Source organism: Hesperophylax consimilis, chromosome 20 (genome assembly GCF_061612785.1).
Source record: "Hesperophylax consimilis isolate HC1 chromosome 20, BYU_Hcon_1.0, whole genome shotgun sequence".
Classification (NCBI taxonomy): domain Eukaryota; kingdom Metazoa; phylum Arthropoda; class Insecta; order Trichoptera; family Limnephilidae; genus Hesperophylax; species Hesperophylax consimilis.
In genome coordinates, this window is record NC_142855.1 from 30,121,163 (window position 1) to 30,140,546 (window position 19,384).

At 34.6% G+C, this 19,384-nt stretch overlaps 1 protein-coding gene across 1 annotated transcript in view; it reads right to left on the reverse strand.

Moving 5' to 3' along the window:
- LOC149414526 (1-phosphatidylinositol 4,5-bisphosphate phosphodiesterase epsilon-1-like) overlaps window positions 1-19,384 on the reverse strand; it is a 194,080-nt gene that overhangs the window by 93,659 nt on the left and 81,037 nt on the right. The window lies entirely within an intron of this gene.

Sequence of the window (19,384 nt, forward strand, 5' to 3'; positions counted from 1 at the left end):
CCTTTTGACAGAGAGAGATTTATTAAAAATCCATCAGTTCATGTTTGCAATTTTTGAGAAGTAGAGATGTTACACCATCGAATCTAGTTGCCGCCTTAGACTTAAGATTTGATATGACCCGTGAGATTTTGTTTCTATGTGTTCAGATCATGTTAAAAGATTGTTTTGCTTGAGGTTAGTTACATCGTATTTACATCAGTTTTAGACGTATTTATGGCTGATGCTAAGTTTTCCCTAACTGAAAGAAAAAATGCGTTAAATGCGGTTGCAATCTCCTTTGGTTCCTTTACTTCTTTGTCATTTATGACTACAGATTTACAAACTATTGTTGGGTTTTGCGAGCTATTTTAAAGAATATTTTCTAACGTACTAAACTCTACACCAAAATCCCACTCTCATTCAAAACTCACACCCAAATTATAACATGTAAATCTCAAATAAAAATCTGTATACAAAACATAGGGAGATCAGAAATAGATAATATACTGACACCAAATACAGCCTAAAACCCATTTTAATATATTAATTAGTTACTTCATTATGTTATACCCATACTAATACATTTATACATTAAGTCCTCAGCACGGGAGATCCCAGTGAGGATAAGAAAGATAGGTTAATGTTATTAAAAATTACTACCTACGTGATATATTGTGAGGAAGATTTGGTATGACATTCATTTAAAAAAACTTAATGGACTTATGGCCATGGTTTAAATTAAATGGTTTATACTAAAATCTTCGCATGGGTTAGGCTCTCAACTAGCATTCCGAAGGTCGCGGATTCAAATCCTGTTGATTTAATTCAATTATTTTTTATCTTTCACAATCGATTGATTCAATTATGAGTAAAGATTTTAGCTCGAGCAGTATACGGCCCTCTTCAACGTAAGGCTATACTAACGTTCAACGGCGTATAAGGGAATCTTTATAAGAAAGACTGACTGTGTTTAAAATGATATATTACCATAATCGATACATTTAATTGATTTACGTAGCAAATCAATCGCGATAATTGAAATTCTTTAAAAATAAAGAAATTTTCCTGTATTTGCTACGTTCCCAGCGTATTCTTTTCCCATACAAAGTTTGCACCTGCGCCCCGTTATAACTGAGCAGCTAAGTTATGTAAATTGCCTATAATTCTTTTTCAGGCGCTGCGAGCGGTAGTCGTATTATTATTATAACCACCGAAGATATTATGTATGATAAACTGATAGAATTACGCTGTGGACTTATCTGTGCTCAAAATAATGTCATTTTTAACTCACATTCGAGTGAAATTGATCTGTCCTTTTCAATAATAAGGTAAATTTTATCGTACATTTAAGTGAAATCGATTTGTCCTTTTCGATATTATGGTCAATTTTATCTTAAATTTGGGTGAAATTGATTTGTCCTTTTCAATAATATGGTCAATTTTATCTTACAGTTGGGTGAAATTGATCTGTCTTTTTTAATGACCGGTCGGTGGCTGAGTTGACATCGTGTTTGGGTCCCACCCAGACGTAATGTGTTCAATTCCTCGGCTGGCTAAGTCCTTCATCAGAACACAAGCAACATTTTCCGCTTACTGTGGTGGTAGTAGGAGATTTTCAATTATTGTCAGGTTATTCGTGACCCGGAAATGTTTGTCTTTCATTAAAAAAAATGAAAAAAAATAATATGTACTATTTTATCTTAAATTTGGGTGAAATTGATCTGTCCTTTTCAATAATATGTCAATTTTATCTTATGTTTGGGTAAAATTGATCTATCCTTCAATATATCAATCTTTCTCAAAGTTTCACGGTTTGAGCGTCAAAAGTGGTGTATACACACTTGAAGGATATCATACTTGAAGGAAAATCTACTGTTCTGTACGCGTGTCTGCTTGTCTGCTTTGCAGTTCTAGGAATATATTGTTTTCAGTGATCTTGTATATATACTATGTATTAACCCTGGATAGCTAACGTTCGTCAAAATGACGTGCATCAATTTTAAATCCAACTGTATCTGTTGAATGCTTCTGCCGAGAGTAAAACCATCACGTGTCAACTTAGGCCCATTGTCCACACAGTCGTCTTTTGTAGGATGCATGTAACCTACAAATGAAGTATTGCGTATTTTGCATATTTGTTATGTCCACGCTGCTTCATGCAATAGTCAGTCACGTCACAAAACGTCTCAGTTTTCTTTCAACTAGCATCGAGAAAGCACGTCTTTTGTTGTGAAAATGTCAAGTGATGATGATGAAGTGATTATAGCATACAATTTTATTAGAAGACGACGAAACAAGCGAAGAAAGTACTGGATTCATCCATACATCGAAATAAATATAAATTTTAGATTGTTTGTTGCTGCCAGAGAGTTATCAGAAGATGATTCTGTATTTCAATCATTTTACCGAATGACTAAACATACGTACCAAAATTTAGTCTCTACTGTTGGACCACTGATACAAAGACAAAATACTGCAATGCGGTCGGTCGAGTAGTGACATGTTGCCGCGCGCACGACGAGTGGCTGACGTGACGTTGCCGCTTCGTGAACACAGATTTCATTGTTTCTAAGCAAGATGCAAGCATTCGTCTTGCAATCGTCAATTGACGAAAGCGTGCGTATGACGTGCGGTTACATGGACAGTGGGCCTTAGTATACGCTAAACTGGCGCACTGTGTTTATTCGGTAGGTTATTTTGTTTTTTACTTACCTACGGACGACTTGTCAATTGTTTCATTAATTACCAAAATACGTAGAAATTTGAAACATACTTTAGCATACTATACTTTATAGATAACAGCACAACAACATACACTTCCATACATACCTTACAAAACATAGGAAATATATTAGATTTAAAAGAGTGAACATTACTGCTAAAAGGAATTCAAATGTACCTACAGTTTGTTCTGGTAAAATAAAAAAATGCATCTGAGGGTAGAAGCACATTTAAATAAATTTTAATGAAAAATGTTTATTTATATTAGACCACATGAAGTGGAACTATTAACAGTTAAATAAATGAATACATTTGTTGGTTTAATCGTGGTTTTAATAGTTTTGTCCAACTTGCGCAAAAACTTAAAGTTACTCACTTAATTCGATTGTCATCGATGATTCATGTACAGTGTTTTCCAATAAAATGTGTTATTTTGAATAGACCTCTATTTCGGTAGATGTTACTTTTGAAGCTGTCATTTTTTAACATTTGACAAGTAGAAACTACGCCATTAATAAAAATGGAACGACACACGCTTCAACAACGCATTGAAATTATTAAAATTCACTTGAGTGAATCAAATGCAAATCATCTTGAGTGATGAGGCCCATTTCCACCTCGGTGGCTTCGTCAACAAGCAAAATTGTCGCATCTGGGGCTCGAAAAACCCAAGAGATATTGATGAAAAACTTTTCTATCCTCAACGTGTGACTGTTTGGTGCAGTTTATGGTCCAGCGGAGTCATTGGACTTTACTTTTTCGAAAATGAGGCTCGAACAACGGTTACGGTAAATGGATTGCGCTATTAAGAGATGATTAATGATTTTTTATGGCTGGAATTGGATGGTATTGATCTGAACAACGTTTAATTTCAACAAAACGGCGCTACGTGCCACACAAGCAACGAAACCATTGATATTTTACGATTGAATATAAAAATAACACCTCTTATTGGAAAACCCTGTATTTTCTTTTTAAGTATGTCTATTTTAATATCGATTTTGTTATAGGTATTGAATAAATGGTAATCTTGTAAGCGGGAATTAACATACTTCCCGACATCCGATCGAGTCTTGGCAGAGTGACTCGTTATCGATGACAATGTAATCTATTAAATTTTACTTGCTCGGATGTATACGCATTTCTCTGAAATCGGATGACATAACATAAATGTTGGTAATACCCGATAGTTATTCGACGAGGTGGGTAGAGTTGTTAACTCCAGTTTCTGGGTATGAAAGTTCAATTCTCAGTTAAACCAGATTTTTTATCATTTAAAGTATATTTTTACGATGTTTGAGGCAATTTTTCACAATGACAGTTTTGTATTTGGTATTGAAAGATGTAATGTGCCTAAAAACGTAGTTTCATTTTAGAAAACATGATTTTAATAATAATAACATGGCATTTATATAGCGCAGTTTAGTGTCATTCCACTTCAAGTGCGCTTTACTACAACAAACTTAAAAATGGTACCTAATCCAGTATTAGTGGTTCTTAAAATTATTCCTACAGTGTGCCTTACCCAATACAGATCTAATATTATAACACTAAATACACTGTTTATACAAAATGATGACAAAACTTGGAATAACAATAACAGCAGGACAGGACAAAACAAGAATATTAAAACTAAAACATAATATAAAACAGGAGGCAGTTTGTGATCAGAAATGAGAATTTTCTGAGCAGACAATTTAAAAAAGTACAATAAGGAGACAACCGAAACCAAAAAATTACCGGAAGTTTTAGAATATGGCTTATTATAAAATTTTGCACTTAAATATTGGATAAATATACATTTTTTGTTATTATGTTGCTTAAATTATAACTCCACAAGTTTTATATTTTACCGTATAAAATCTGATTAAAAAAATGTTAGTCAAAAAGTCGAATTGTTAGCTTCACGAGGTATAATAGCAACGTTAGCTGTCCAGGGTTAATATTCATGGTTTTAACTAGGCTAATTTCCATTACACTCACCATTAATAACAAAACTAATACCCACCCCCTCGAGACTACTCTGCTTAAAATTCTTATTAAAAAGGGAAAATATACGAGTGCTTTGAAAGCAAAATAACTAGAATATTCCCCAAAGAGGTGCGGGTTACCACAGGACACCTTTACGAGTCCACTACTAAACAAAACATTAGCTAAACACTTAACTTTTGTGACCTCCGTGAAAGAGCGTAAAGCTCCTTGGCTCTGTTATTTTTGTGTTTTATTATCTTCTTTTTTGTAACAAATATATATAATGATATTCTCACTGGGATCTCCCATTCTGAGGATTTCATTCTACATTAATACAATTTGGTATGATGGATACTATAAAGTATTTCTAATTATATTAAATAGTGTTTTACTGAAATTATTATAAAATATTTCTGATCTCCAGTTTCCAGCTTTTTATTCGAGATTTAAATTGTTGTGAGTTTTGAATGAGAGTGGGATTTTTTTGAAGAATTTACTGATATATTTTTTTTTTATTAGGTTCGTCAACAGTGATTCATACCAAAGCTACAAAGATAGAATTACATTTAACATGGTTGATACTAATTAATAATACTAATAATAATAATTAATAAATAATATACATTATATAGTCATTTAAAATACATGTAGGAAAGAGAAAGATTTTTTAAATATTTATGTTGAGGGATCAGTAGGATTTATAGGCCCTGTTAGAAGTTCTACCGAACCGATTCGGTGAATTATTTTCCCATTTGATCTCTGGTGAGTTGACGTGTTGTTCTTGTATTGTTTTGTATTTATTTTGCTTATGTACTTGCATAATGTTGATTGATTAGATGATCATTTGTGGAAAAGTGTGTGGAAGGGTTTGGTTTTTTCTATGGGGAAGATTTAACCCGGAAATAAAATCGTAAAATAAAATATACCGCCTGAGTATACATTTAGGCACAATCAAGTTTGAAAAATAATTCACCAAGTTTGGTAATTAAACATTACTTGATTGACTGCGTAATTATAGTACAATATTATATATACGAACGAAATAAATTTTTAGAAAACGAATTTTATACAATATTTATTTATTTTTTATAAAGAAAGACAAACATTCCCGGGTTACGAATAACCTGACAATATTTGAAAATCTCCTACTACCACCACAGTAAGCGGAAAATGTTGCTTGTGTTGTGATGGAGGACTTAGCCAGTCAAGGTATTGACCCAAACGCGATGTCAAATCGGCCACCGACCGGTCATATATAGGTAATATATTATGATAAAACTATACTAAAAGACCGAACGATTAGTCATAATAAACCTGATATGGTTTTACATGACAAAATTAAAAAATAACTTATATCATTGTCGCTATTCCAAATTCCTGTAATATTCAAAAATCTGTTAATAAAAAAATACACAGATTTAGGAAATGAGATTAAAAGAATTTGGCATTCTCAGACTATACAAATATTACCATTCGTTATTTCGGCTACTGGCATTATACCTAGCTTTCTTATTCAAAATTTAGGGGTATTAGATCTGTCAAAGAATTTTATATATAAAAATGCAAAAATCAGTCATTTTAAATACATGTAGGATTACGAAAGATTTTTTAAATATTTATGTTGATGGATCAGTAGGATTTATAGGTCCAGTTAGGAGTTCTACCGAGCCGAACCCTGTGATATGAAAGTATCTGGAGTCCGTGAATTATTTTCCCATTTGATCTCTGATGAATTGACGTGTTGTTTTTAAATTATTTTGTATTTTTATGCTTATATAATGCACTTTCATAATGTGGATTGACTAGATGATCATTTGTGGAAAAGTGTGTGGAAGGGTTTAGTTTTTCCTGTAGAGAAGATTTAACCCGGACATAAAGTCGAAAGAAAAAAAAATACTAATAGTTGATCACTAATTACATACAAACGCAACATTAATGACATACACACACAAATATGCATTAAATTCATACAAACACTTACATATACACTACATAACAGTAATAAGTTTTTAGAACAACACGATGGGGAGCTTTAAGTCTTATTAGCAGATGATTTGAAGGTGGCCAATGATGACATTGTCAAATCAATGGAAAGACTTTTATACGTGTTGTTAAAATTACGGCACTTTTTCGGTAAAGCTGAGTCATACCCCAGATAAGTTTGATATTTTTTTAATATTAATTATAATTCGTGAACCAATTCTAGGAACGTTGATGGCAGTTTATTAAAGCATTAACAATTTTGAAAAGAAAATGTATATCAATATTTAGTCTTCTCTGTGTAGAAATTTAGTCTATCGGTGTAGTGAGGAAATGATCGAGCTCGCTTATCACAATACGCTGGGTGCATAGACATGTGAATATTAGTAGACCTGCCCTAAGTGATTAAAAGCGTATTATTCCCCACTCCCCATACCGGTTCCATTGGAGCCGGCTGGGCTGGTGTATGGTCTCAAGTGAATTTAGAAAACGTGACGTCATCATTCTTGTGCGAACTAGCGTCGAGGCATAACACGGAAAAATGGTGGCTTGTGGTATGAAAAATTGTAAAAATAGATGTGAAAAAGAGAATAAACCCAATTGTCGTATTACATTCCATATATAAGCATTATTTTACTTTATTTTAAGCATATTCACATCGTACAATATGGATCAGTTGTAGAAACATATACTATCACATCGAGATACGTCTGGACGCGAAACACAAAGCTGGTTGGTTGCTGGGAAGTAAATTATGAACATTTATAAAAGTGTCTTAACTAAATACGTAAACGAAATATTCGACTCTGAAAATAGAAGAAATTTATTTTGCCGAATTTGGACTTCGCAAATTTGTTCATAAAGTGGCGAGTAATTTGCGCTCCCATGTAAAAATGTCTATTCATTCAAAAGCAGATTTTACTTTTAAGAACTAAATGGTGATATTATAATGCGAGATGCCTATATACTGTCAGATTGATTTATTGACGAATCAAAGTCAGCTTTACCCCCTTCGTTCTTCAACAGTTGATTTTACCCCTCATCTTTAATTTCTGGTCTATATATTTATATGTCTGTGGCTGGGTGGTACATTAACTGTTTTTGAACCCGCTCTATTCGTTGAATATGAACTTTGTAGGTTGGAATCCATATAGAACTTGCGTACTTGCGGGTGAAGGAATTGTAGAGCGTTATTTTTGATTTGGGATTTTGAAAATGTTTTCTATATCGTTTGATAAATCCTATCATTTTCAGGGATCTTAAAATAATATTGTTAATATGAGGTGTGACAATTAGTTTTTTTATCAAATATTACGCTTAGGTCCCGAATGGTTGCAACTTCCTGGAGTTTATTATGTTATAATGATAGTAAAGGAGTATTGTTTTAGAATAGAGTTGTTTAAGAGGAAGCTACAAGCCAAAAATGTGTATATTCTTGGTATACCTTATATTGTAGGTAATAGGCATTAAAATCACTTGACAAACGGAGTCTAGTAAGAAATATGATTTAAGATTTTCACGGCCCAAAGTATTTTTGTTATTTGTTTTTGGGGTGTTATGCCGTGTTGCGCTAACTCCTTCTTTAGCCAACCTTTCGGACAGCATTGCAGTGTCCATCATCAGGGCAGATGTGTTATTTGAGGTTGTGTTAAAATGTGAGCTTATGTATGAGGCTTACTAAAGAAGGAGTTAGCTCAACACGGCATAACACCACAAAAACAAATAACAAAAAAAGGCGTCTAGTAAGGTTCGATTTCAAGCAAAAAACTGGTTTTTATTTATTTTGTAAATAATTTTATAAGAAAGCAAAAAATGTAATCAAGTGAAACTGTCACAGATAATCTTCGCTATAATACTGTACTTTTTAAAAGTATTTTTTCCTTTACGCGTTCATACATTTCTATTAAAGAAATATTTTTTTTAGAAGTTTAAATTTATATTTTTTATTGAGTATTTTTTTTATTTATTTGTATTCTACTCAAACGAAACGATAGGAAAACCTTCAATTTATATAAAAAATATTTTTTGGTATTCATAATGTACACAAATTCGTTATAAAGATTAATGAAAATAGTGATTTGGCATTAAGCTTCGCCTTAATGAGAGATTTTAGGAAATCGACATTTGCACTCCCCCAAACGATAATACCGTATTCTAAGAGTGATTGGCAAAGAGCCATATAGATAATTGTTTTCTTTTCTTGCTATTCCTGACGGTTTTGAAGAAATAACTTAGTTAAGAAAAGCATTATCTGGTTACGAATAACCTGACTATGTTTGAATTCTTCTATCATTATTTTAGCAATGGACCTGCTACCGCGTCAGTCCTTGGGAGAAGTAGAGAAGTGACAGCATGTCGATTACGTACAGTGGTTTATTGACTTGAATAATTTAGTGACAAACATAAACCTAACTGGACTGTCATCCGCATAGTAATGAATAGGTGCATATGCCAAAAAGTGTTTTGAAATATTTTTTTTATTTAAACCTTTCCCTTACTGTGCTAAAAAAATCCACGCGTTCCGGTGCTGTGTAGTCAATACACATCTCTAAATAAGCGATTAAATATCGGAAAAATATGAATATTCATAGTTAATCGCTTGTGTTTATTATATTTTATATCAAAAGTGATAAAAATTGTAATGTAATTGCTGAAAACATGAAAAAACCATCGGCAGATGCTAAACAAACGTGCGAGGAGTCCTTATCTAACGACGGTCCGCGACCGACTGGCTGCAGGTGCTGGATGGATGAGCCATGGACGCTGGACACACAGCTACACACAGCTATGCGGTCGTAGGTATCGATGGTCTAAATCAAAATACAACTGTGGACGTGTGGATTTCTAATGTTCCCGCATTGCGAACTAAAGCGGTCACTCTTCGCGTAGCACTGTCACATGGTTGATTCTATTGGTGTATTTGTTACCGATTTTTAACATAACACATTGATTTTTGATTGAATTTGAAAACTATGTAAGATAATATTTTTTAATTCAGTGCAAAAATGTATAGCAGAGGAATACCTAAAATCTGAAACCAGAATTTATTATATTTATAGAGTTATGAAAGTTATTAGAAGCAATGTGTAGTAAATACACACCACAGATAAGGAAAGTTTAACTGACCTGAAATCAAAGAGTTTATTCGTTGTTTCCACAAAACTATGTGCCAAGAAATCATGTTCAAAGAAAAGAAATTTCAAGATTTTTTTAACTCCACGAAACAACTTCTGACTTAGTATCCTTAACTTCTCTTATCCTTAACTAACTGTGAGGTTAGAAAAGACCCCAACTAACGATCTTCACAAAAGTTTGGTTAACTTTAAGTTCGTGAAACATGAATTCCAAATAACACTCTGTTTTTATTAAAAGGGTGTTTTTTTTATACTGCCACATATTTTTTTTTAGTAACAAGCCATAGACTTCATTTATGCTTTATCTGTGTGGAATAGCCCTTTAAAGTACGGCTATCCCAACCCTTGTTCGTTCCTCGAACAAGCAGTGGATGGTGGGAGAAGTCGGAAATGCCCGAGAAAGATATTAACAATAGCGAAGCATTGCTAGGTACACTTGCATAATATTACTCGGCATTTATTTTTACTTGGGAGATATTTGTATTGATATTTCAGGAGACTTTCTTATAATAATTTATTGTCCTTTGTGCTATGCATAAAATATTGTCTTATAAACATTAGTTTATCATAAAAAAATAATAATATTTGACAAGTCAAAATATTTTCACCAACAAATGTAGATATAATATGTCTCGATGCCATCTAGTGGGAAATTTAGGCACTAACAAAGCCTTTCCTACCAAAATAAAGTTGGGTGTTTACAGGTGGAAAAATATAATAAGCAGTAATTGTTGATTGAAGTACTAGTACATATTGCATTATTTGAAGGTGCGGATTCAATTCCCGTGGGCGGCATTTATTTTTACTCGGGAGATATTTTCAATTTGTATTGATATTTCAGTCGACTGCATAAAGCCTTGTCTTATACACATTAGTTTGTCATTAAAAGAATAATGAAATATAGTAATTTATTTTCTTTTAAATAGAAATAGATCAAAAATATTTTGAGGTATTTTCAGTTGAATTTGTTTTTCGCCAATATATTGCAATAGTCCAAAATTGTACCAGTATCGCAAACACATTCCTAATAAGGGTAATGTAATTTAGTACAACGTTATATCCAGTAGATATACTGGGAACTCATAAAATGCAATTCTGTTTCTACACGCCCTGGGATGTTCGAAGGAGGATGGACGCTTCATAACAACCAACGAACTGATCTAAAAGTATGAAACAGAACAAGATACACGAAAAATAAAAATAGTTAACGGTCTCGACTGGGAATATTGCCCGGACAACGTGTAGCATGTGTAGCACATTTGCCCTGATGATTGTCACTGTAACGTTGTCCGAAACGTTGGCTAAAGAAGGAGTTAGCGCAACACGGCATAACATCCCAAAAACAGATAACAAAAATACTTTTGGCCGTGAAAATCTTAAATCATATTTCATTTTTGTCAACTTTATGATAAAAAATATTAGTCATTCAGAATATATCGAGAACACGTGTTATTTTCCGAAAATATATCGTGACGGAATACTACAAAATCAGTATTTGTATAATATTCGCTTTTAACTGATATTTTGTTAGGAATTCTTTCAAATCATTCGTCATAGGCCTGCAGTCCCGTTTTTAACGGGAAAACGAATAATTCGACTAGATTTTTAATACAGTACAGTACAAAGATTATAAGGTAAATAAAAGTAATAGAGAAAGCATATAACAGAGGGAGAGAGCATCAGAGACGAGCGTAGTGATAAAATCTCTCTATCAATACGATATTGACGAAATCCGTCATCTGTGGTCAGTTAGCGATATTTGAAAGCACGGTCAGAATATGATTCCGACAGTCGGTACACAAAAGCCGCTACAAAGCGTCGGATAAGCTGTCAATTTGCGCATTTTTTTTTGGATAATGTCGTCCGTTATGCTAAATAACTGGATTATCAATAAATGGAGGTGAACTAACTAAGCTCTTAGAATTGAAAGAAATCGTTTAAAGAATTCATAGATTTAAGTTAATTAAGGCCCCGTATTAAGCGTAGTAAGATGGTTTGAAAAGGAGATATGTAAATACGAACGTTAGAGGGAGCGCGCTAATAATAAAAAATATAATAATCAAGCGAAAATGGTGAAAATATTTAATTAAATACGACTCGCTTGAAATAGAAAAAAAAATGCTTTAGTTGCATTTAAAGATACACTGTGAATTTTTTCATGACTATAACATATTAAATAACAGAAAAAAACATGTTTTTAATAATTTTCGGAGCTTTTTTGCGATATTTTTCCATCGTGTGAATTTCATATAATTATCTTTTTTTCTGAACTTATAAAGCTTAAGAGAAATTAACTCTCTTTTTAGTAACAAAAAGTACATTCGGACTGCCAATTTATATTAAAGTTGATTTTTCAATTTGAAATTGTCAATTTATTAATATTTTCAACTTTTACGTAGCCGTTTCAGGTTTAGGAATGTGAATTCATAGTCAGATGCGCCAGTGTTCCCAGCATACATCCATTTCTTATTTATTTCATTGAAAATATCGGGCTGGCTATCAACAGCGCAACCGTGCTCAACGATATTACTGTAAAGATGTCGATTTCAATGTACTAGACCCCCAGGGCTATTAATACATAACATTATTTATTTATTTATTAACGGACATCGTCCAAATTACAAAATAATAACACGAATAAAGTAAAATGAAAAATACAGGAGTAGACAAAGGTACATGAAAGCAAAGACATATGGCAGATATAATATAAGAAAATAAAGTGACAAGTCGAATCAAGTCAAGAATACGCCGTGAGTCAGGAGCACAGGACACTTATAATATTCCGTCACTTGTTTAGCGACTGGCAAAAATCATTCAGACTTATCCCAAAAAAGTTGAGGTTTTGACTTGAGTTGACCAGTCTACACATTCTGGACAATGGTGAATAATATCCATAATTTGTCGAATGATGGTTGAGGAAGAGCAGTTCATTATTTCTGAGTCTTTGCGAGGGGATATTGGAGGGAATGAGTTGCAGGTGAATCAATAATACAATTTATAATTTTAAAGAAGCAAATGAGGTCATTTCTTTCCCGACGGACTTCCAAAAGAGAGAGGTTTAGAGTTAGTTCAATTTCATCATACGAGTATTTGCCTTTTTCTAATCCTAGCCTCCTAGCAATCCCTCTTAAGAACCGATGGACTTCCAAAGGAGAGAGGTTTAGAGTTAGTTCAATTTCATCATACGAGTATTTGCCTTTTTCTAATCCTAGCCTCCTAGCAATCCCTCTTAAGAACCGATGGACTTCCAAAGGAGAGAGGTTTAGAGTTAGTTCAATTTCATCATACGAGTATTTGCCTTTTTCTAAACCTAGCCTCCTAGCAATCCCTCTTAATAACCGATGTTGAACAGATTCAATGCGTCGAATGTGGACAGCATAAAAAGGAGACCAAATAAAACAAACATTTTCAAGATGGGGGCGAACCAAGGAGCAGTAAAGAGTTCTAAGGGTATTAACGTTTTTGAAGTCCGAAGTGATTCTAGTGATGAAACCAAGTAGTTTGTAGGATTTATTAACGATTGCAGTTATGTGATCCCGAAAAGAAAGCTTACTATCAAGAGAGACACCAAGGTCTTTAATAGATGTAACAGTTGTTAAGCAAATCTATAGAAGGACATAATTTTGCATTTAGGAATTTTCTACTTTTTATCGTGCTATCCAAAGCATCTTGTCTCCCAAAAACCCCGCCCATGCACCCCTAGGGAAATAAAGTGAGTAGGTACCACACCACCCTTCCTCTACCCCTCTTCGCTCCCTTCTACTCTACACCCCCTCCCATCTGGGTGGAGTGTCCCATATATTCCATATCGCCATCTGTACATGGCTCGTTCCATATGGCCCGACAAGGTATGGCTTTATATTGTGTGTCACAGATCTACGAGTACCCTTTGTCATTGAGACAGTATGTATACAAGTCCCAGCAAGAGATCGAACACACGTCGATCATATTCAAGTTCGTCCTAAAAACAATTCATAATAATCTTCTTTCTCACACGTCTTGTATGAAATCGAAAAAGACATATGATACTACGATGTCGATTTTTTTATTTAAGCTTCTCACACATTCAGAAAAATGACGCTGTTAAAAAGTGATAGCCTGCCAATTTCCTGATATTTGTATGAACACGTGTTTCGCGTTCCACATCCGATTTTAACTGATACTTTGTCATTTCATTCGTTGAAGGCCTGCAGTCCCGTTTTTAACAGGAAAACGACTAATTTGACCAGATTTTAAAAAAATTAACGCACTGCCAACACTTATACATACCTTTTTGATATTTTCAAAACCTCACCGTCTTGCATCAAGGCAAAAATACTTGGTTGTGAATGTAACTGATATGTTTGTGAAATGTTAAATGTCTGTTTGTACTGCATCATAGTGACATGTTCTTCTTTATGTGTGACATATGTATGGTGTTCTTATACATATAAACTGCTTGCTTTAGGTGTCTTATAGTGTTGGCTAACTGATGTATTATTTTTATGAAAAATGTTATTTTTAATTGTCAAGTCTCTGACAGCCCTGAATTGTTGAAGCTACTTTGCCATACCCGTCGGCCAAGTGGAGATAAAATTGATTGTAACAATAAACTCACTACTATTTGCGCTATTATAATATTTTGCTAGATTATATCTGTTGGCAAGTTACCTTTTCTGTAAATTTTTTTTCCTGTTTAAATAAAGTGCTTTCTATTATTGTAGCATTCTATGCCTTAAGAAAATTTCAGCTGTATCACATTCAATGTCATTTTGTATACATATTGTTGTGTTCTTAAATGTAATACTAATATTCGCCTATGTACCTCTGTGTACTTATAATCTCATGTATCACATTATTGTAAAAGACTTTTATGGCGTTTAATAAATAAATAAGTATTTTATATGAGTCAGTTTTCTCCGCTCCTTTCCTTCGGGCCTATTCCATCTTTGGATATGCTGTGAGGAGGTTTTCTAGGAAAGAAAGGAGAGGAAGATATGGGCAGGAAAAAGGTATGATGGGTGGGTAGTTGTGTCTAGGAGTGATGGACGTTTTAATTCATCTCTCCCACTGCGGTGCTAGGCGGTAGGTCGAGTCCTGGCACACCTGCTAAGTCACCAAACCACTTGGAGTGACCTATGGCAGAGAGGTTTTCATTGTACATCGAATTGTTCCCGGGGCGACGGTACCCATACCCGCCTCCCAAATAAAAAAACACGTGTTTCTTTCGAATTGTAAAAAGAAAAAATGTTTGTTATAAGAACAAAAAAAATTAAATCCTTAATTTAATAATGAAATAACCTTTTATACCGTTTATGACGGCCTACGTAGTCGAGGAGTAAGTCTCTCGACTAGCAATCCGGAGGTCTCGGGTTCAAATCCCGTCGTGCGCAAGTAAATTTAATTAGTATTATTTCATTTTTTTTCATTTAAATAATATATAAAGTATATTTGCGGATGGCTTTGGCGGTGTTTGGTGACCACATCTGAATAGCCAGGTGTTATTTTAAACTTATCAGTAAACCTTAATTTGTAAAAAAACCTTGAACGAAACCTAATTTCAGAACTTATTAATCTCACGATGAAACATCAATATTTGTGTTTTTAAAATCAACATTTACATCCCTTCATTATGAATTTTAAAAACAAACTTCACCAGCCGACCACTGAACAAGAGAAATGGATAGAAAGGTTTCGAGCAGATGAGGTACGAGCCTAAAAGAGGCAGAAATAACTTAGAAGAACTATGACAAGAATATCATAAGCCTCTGCAAACCCAATTTCTACTGATTTATAACAAGTTTCTCGTTAACTCTTTAAGTTTTTAAGGCGAAGCTTAATGCCAAATCGCTATTTTGATTAATCTTTATAACGAATTGGTGTACATTATAAATACCAAAAAAATATGCTTTAGATAAATTGAAGGTTTTCCTATCGTTTTGCTTGAGTAGAATACAAATAAAAAAATAAATTACTCAATAAAAATATAAATGCAAATTACAAAAATTATATTTTTTCAATAGAAATGTATGACCGCGTAAAGGAAACAACTTTAACAAAATACAGTATTATAGCTAAGATTATCTGTGACAGTTTCACTTGATTAACTTTTTTGCTTTCTAATAAAATTATTTAAAATAAATAAAAACCAGTTTTATGCTTGAAATCGAACGTTTCTAGACTCCGTTTGTCAAACGATTTTAATGCCTATTACCTACAATATAAGGTAAACCAAGAATATACACATTTTTGGCTTGAAGCTTCCTTTTAAGTTCCAAAAAAAAAAAGTTATTTTTTAAGAAAATATTGTAACGGATTTAAATCAATTTCCCGGTTATTTTTAATATTTGGAGAGGACGAGATGCCTTATGACTGGCAACACGAATGTCCATGCCCAAATTAGGGTAGCACCGCTAATTCCGTCGAGCGGCAGCTGTCCAAATTTAGGTAGCACCGCTAATTCCCTCGAGCGATAGCTGTCCAAATTTGGGTAGCACCCAAAGATATTAGAAGAACGAGATATGCTATGTTGGCCGCCGGACCGTAGGCGGAGTACTACCTAATTAGGGTACTTTGAACGGTATCGGGACGTGTACGCACAGAAATCTGTTCTATGTATTAGTGCGGATACCTTAGCGCAAGCGATGGTGTGCAGTAGTATTGGTGAACAAAACCGGCGACACTCGGTAAAACAATTCCACACAGTATGAACTGCTCATAGCACATCTCGTTCTTCTAATATCTTTGGTAGCACCGCTAATTCCTTATATCTGCCCAAATTTGGGTAGCACTAATTCCTTCGAGCGATAGCTGCCCAAATTTGGGTAGCTGAAAAAAATCTACCCTATAAACTGAACCTAAGTAACCAATTTAAACTAGTTTTTTGATTCATCTCTTTCATGACTTTGTATCAATTTTTAAATGTGTGTTGAATTGTCGTTGTGTTCTCAGTTGTCCAGTTACCCTGGATAATGATGTTTTGATAATATGTATCGTGTAGTCTGCAAGTAAAAAATTGCATCAATATTATAGACTACACTTCTAGAATATATTGTTTCAGTGTTTCGCTTTGTATGGAAGTTTGTAAAAGTTCAGGACAAGAGGCAGGAAAACTTTCTGAGCCAACGGCTATTATGCTTGCAAAGGAAGGGATGATTTTCTGATGCGTAGAGCGGATGGACTGAGAAAGGCGTTTCAGGGGATTTCAGTATCGCCCTGCTAAAAGACTGAAACTCATAATTAAAATTGGTTTAACCGTGTTTTTATGACCAGATCGGAAGATCCTATGCTCCGTTTCTGCCCAAAAACGTACTGTACTATTTTAAGTTTTGTGACTTAGCAGGGGTGCCCGGGTTCATGGGATGAGGACTTGACCACACTTGCGGCAGACTGGATCAGCACTCTCTCAGAACATCGTTTTGCGCAACACTGGGAGGGATGGTCTCACGCGTTCGTCACTCCTATTACCTTCCCAGAACTTTCTCTCATTTATTAACTTAAAAGACCCCCTCACAGCGTCTTCAAAGATGAGATAGTCTCTTTCATCTCTGGTCTTTAAGGAAGGAAGAAAAATGGTAAGATTGTGGGCAGACACATACGCCACCAAGACCTGGACAAACTGTACACCCCATGAACCCGGGAACCCCTGCTAACTCACCAAAAATAGTCAATCACTTTGGGTTGATTGAATACCATCCAATGAATAAATGGTTCTATTATTATAGGCCCGCGGCCTGCAGCTTGGAGGTCCCTGTCCTAGAAGGAAGTCACTTTTTAACTCCTGGCTTTATGGTAGAAACGTTAAAACTTGTTAAATTCTTCGTCAGTTGTTCATACTACGAAATAACGAACCTTCAGTAAGAATTCATCAAAAATTTCATAAACAATGTGGTACGAGAAATTTTACCAAAATATCTGCAATAATTCTGTGGTTTGTTCATAAAAGAGCCAATGTCAGATTTCGATAAATTTGTTTTTGCGAATTAATTGGGTTGTCTGTCGATTTTTAAAAAACCTCTCGATTTTGAGAAAGGATTTTCGATTATCAGAGGGCAATTTTACATTAAAAAATCGCTTAAAATCCTGCTAAAAATATGAAATTCTACAATTGAAGGTCTCGTGAAATTTGAAAAAGCTGCATGGAGTAGCACATCTTGTCTGCAAATCAATTCAGTTTTTTTTTGTGGACTGTAATCAATATTTGACACAACTATTGGGGTTGCTGTGGTTAACAGTTAGAATTGGAAAGAGATTCTTGGTCTTGGTTTCAAAAAACACACTGCTGGTGATCATCGCACAGCCTCTGTTATTGAATAGAATTAAACGCACCGAGGGAACAGCATGTTCACTGCACAGGTTTTCTTAACAGACTGGTAATATATGATGAATTGTCACCGATGTAGGTATTCCACACTATCAGATAGGGTTAGGTAATTGTGTGAAGGAATGCAGAAAAACGTGTTAAAGGGAGATGTCAACAATGCATGTTTTTGTGGAAAATCACCCATTTTTTTTAAAGATTAGTAGGTACTTGAAATGTCTTTACGACTTAGTTGACATTATGGAACTTGATGACCTTGTTGACATTATTGAACTTTTATTTTATTTTTTTGCCTTGTCGTTCTGGTTGAATTTATACGACGTTGTTTACAGGTGAAAAAAATATAATTAGCAGTAATTGTTGATTGAAGTACTAGTACACATTGAATTATTTGTCGTGTTGGAAATAAGCCGGCGTAGCTCAGTGGTCCAGAGCATCTGACCGGACATCAGAAGATGCGGTTTCAATTCCCGTCGGCGGCATTTATTTTTACTCGGGAGATATTTTCAATTTGTACGGATATTTCAGGTGACTAATTGATGCTTACAATAATTTGTTCTGGTTGAATTTATTTACTTTTTTGAAGTGAAACTTCTTTACGCGCGTCATGCATTTTCAAGGACCGGAGTAAAACCGACTCATGACCGTCACGAAAAACCGTGATCATTTGGTGGTGGGGGTACGGGACCCCCACCACCGCTCACCGTTCACTGTTGCTCTCTCACCGTAGTCGCTTACTGAGGTGAGGGAGCCACTGACGAACGTTCTCTCTCTCTCTTCTCTCTTTTCCTCTCTCTCTTGCCAACGACGCCACGCCAGGCATCAGCTGCTTGCTTCATGAGTGTAATACGTGTGAAATACGTAATTGATTGTGGTTTATTCGATTTGGAACAGAGTTTTAGTGTCAAAAATGAGTGAGAAGTGAGAGAAAAGAGAGAATGAAATGAAAAGAGAGAGAGAAGAATACTAAAAGTTTCACTTCCGTCGTGCGTAGGCTTGCCACACACTGTATAATTTTTTTTATATTTTGGCCCTGTTGACCTCGTTGTACTTGTCGACATTACTGACCTTTAATGATATTTTAAACTAGTTAACCTTGTTGACCTACCCTGTTGACCTCGTTGAACTTGTCGACTTTGCTGAAATTGTTTTGATATTTTAGCCTTGTTAACCTAGTCAACCTTGTTGACCTCGCTGTCCCTGTTGACCTCGTTGTCTTTGTTGACCTTGGCAGTCCCCAGAGCAAGTAGTTTCCGCCGGCCTACAGACTATAAAACAGCTGAAGGCCGAAAGAAACCCC